Here is a 3,334-nt window from a genome sequence, read left to right as displayed (position 1 = left end):
GAAAAGCTCTAAAATTCAGACCCGAGCTTTAGTGCGATCTCATCTCAAATAGGTCTTTTTTTAGCTTCTGAAATGTCGCAGAAAAAAAGTTATAGCGAAAATTCCACGATGACCTGTTTGGAGCAGCAAAACCCTAAAATTCAAAGCTCTGATACCAAATGTTATGAAACCAGCTCACAAAAAGATAGAAAAGATATATCAACGCCTTAGAATTCAACCTCTTCAAGGGGGCAACCTCCTTTACATTACACAAATGAATGATTCCTTGATGATTCAAATGACAAAACCTCCTTTCTGTATATAGGAGTCTAAGGAGTCACAATATAACCCACCTGACCTATCAATAATAATATAAAGCCACAAAAATAAAAATAGAGGGATTCTATGGGGTACAGTAATAACAATATGGGGGTAATAGGGGCACAACAATATTAATAAGGGATACAACTACAATAGTAATGGGGTAATCACAAGTATTATAGGGACCTAACACATTGGAGCCACGACTTGCTCCCCAAAAGTACTAACTTTGTCTCTCTTATGCCTTTATGGGAGAATCCAAGTGAAACATACCTTCCTTGTACAATGAGGGTGTATATATAGAAAATGGGGTGATCCTTCACCTCCTTTGTGACTCTAGGATTACCCTCATGATTTTTTAACTTCTCATGACTTTTCGACTTCCTACATGACTTTTCACATTATATACGTGACTCTTGGAATTCCACTTTACATTACATTTTTCAATATAGAATTACATAATCCATGAATAATGTCGCACATGATTTCTCATGACATCACATGACATGACACTAATGACATGGTCTACATGATGTCATGGTAATGTCCAATCACTTTTTGTTGTTGCTTTCTTTGTGTCTAATTGAAAAGATGGTGCATGTTCTTCTTGTTCCTCCTCATATGACTTGAAGATAATGACTCTTCAATGTGACCTTTATCTTCCATCTTCTATTATAATCCAATGTTCCTTCATCTTCTTTCCTAATGATCATCTTATCTCCTTAGCTCCTTATGTGTCTTTTAGAATTTTCTCCTTCTCCGTCTCCTTCATCCTCATCATGTCATGACATAATAGAATACTTGTGATTGCAATCCACCCTTGAAAATATGTCATCAGATCGATAACCCCTAGTCTAAGATGCTTCATGAAATCAATTGTTAGGGCTAGAACTAGTGAATGGTTGAGTTATTGACTCAATGATTGTGTAATTCCAAAGTCCAAGGTCTAGGAATGAGTCTTGAGACTGAACAATGTGAAATTCTGGAGGCCTGGGTAGAGGGGTTGCATAGTTGAGGGACTCAAGGTCTCAGGCTGAGGGTTTGAGTACTAAGTTTGCCCACTGCGTAGTGCTGGAAGAACATGGAGGCTAGGATATTGCACAATTACACATTTCAGGAGCTCAAGGTTGAGGCTTGATTACTAAAACTATGCCATGTGCATTTCAGGCCTGGTTGGAGGGAAATATTGCATAATTCTAGAGCTCAGGGATTGGGCTTGAGCACTGAGATTGTGTAGTGCATAGTTCTGGGAGGAAGAAACTACATATTGCAGAGTGCCAAGAGATAAGGTTGTTACTTGAGGGTTGAGATTATGTAATAAGAAGTTCTGGTTGGCTAAAGGAGGCTGAGTGGTTTGGTCAAAGAGTTTTCCCAATTTGACTAAGTGTGGGAATCATGAAGCTAATGTGAACAGTGACAAAAATTTATTGGGATCACACACTTAGAACAATTGATGAAACAACATAGATCATCTAGAACATTTGAACAACATACTTCCCTTAGTGCAACAACTTTGCGATGACTTACAATAAGTGTGACACCAAAGATACACTTTGCAACAACAATGAAGACACTTGTGCGACAGTGCTTGAAAATTTAGAAATAATTATGATATATGTTTACATGATGATAAAAACTCATTGCAGCAAAAATTATGCCTTGAAACACACCAAAACTAGCTTGTATACAATGTGTGACACTTAACATGCTAAAAGATGACATTTTCTATGTGAGAAGTAAAAGTGTGAATGACACTTCCAATATGCAAACAACGATGAAATAAACACATGCCAGAGTGAAGATAACATGAAAGAGATACTAATTAAAGTGAAAGAAAGCAAAATAAATAGTCGAAAAAATGAAAACGACACTTGCGAAAGAAAAGGTTCGCAAAAGCAACAATTTGAAAACTCACCAAAATAGAAGTACAAATACTGCCAAAAGTGACAGACTATCAATGATAGTGTGCACTAACTATCAACATGGGTTGAACATTCAACAATAATTTTTTTGATGGATTGTGCCATGCCTATTCAAGCTTGCATAAAATAATATGTTCATGAACTTGTTGTGAACTAAGCATGTGTGATCAAGTGACTTTGACCGATTAAGAAGTGACCATGGAATGACCGATCGCAAGATCTATAGTAGGCTCCAAAATTCAAGTGTAGCTACAATTTTGGAGGGTGTTTTTCATAGTGAAAACACTGAGTGAAATGCTGGTAGAACTCCAACTTCTCTTCCTTGGTCAAGTCTTTCATGCAGGGTCTACTTCATGAGGGAGTATTGATTCATCGTTCATATTACTATTGATTCCCAACTCACCTCATTCATAAACATAGTCTCTTTCATTCCTTTACATGGTTAAACACAAACACAAGATCAGTGATCAAACGATGTTTCAAATCAGGAAAGTGTAATTAAGTTCGCAATCTTTATATTTTCAGAGTATAGGTTTTCATCTTTGGTGTTTCTCCGTTGCTAGTAGGCTTGGACAGTAGCCCCGATGAAGTCACTTCAGGGACACAAACATTGCTCTGCTACCAGTAGGCCTAGACAACACCCTGATGGAGTTGCTTGCTTCACCTCTCTACACAAGAAGAATTTCTCCTATTTCACCTTCATTTATTTATTTTATATAGGACGGTGCATCAACACTTATTTATTTTATGGGTGGAAGAGGGATTCGAAGTTCTTGAGAGTAGAAGAGGTTATCCCTTCAGAGAAGAATATATAAGACCTCCGATATTAGTTTACTCATTTAGATTTTTCTCTTGTCCTTCTCTACTTGACTAGATCAGCCTGAAAACACCAAAACATAATTACTTGAGTGTATGCATGAGGTTTCCATAATACACATGGAGATCATGATCCGACACAAGGATTCCCTTATTCAAGGATCGTATTTTCCCTCTGAACATCATCGACCAAAAGGTGTAACTAAGACAAGGAAGAAGGACAGATAGTTAGCCAAATGTTGTAGTGTCACAAAGTCCTTTCTATTTTTTCACATTTCATTTTGAGCCAATAGAGA

This window comes from Pinus tabuliformis, chromosome 3_2, assembly GCF_031772625.1.
Source record: "Pinus tabuliformis cultivar Carrire ecotype Pingquan chromosome 3_2, CPIR1, whole genome shotgun sequence".
NCBI classification, from domain to species: Eukaryota; Viridiplantae; Streptophyta; class Pinopsida; order Pinales; family Pinaceae; genus Pinus; species Pinus tabuliformis.
This window is presented reverse-complemented; position numbering follows the sequence as displayed.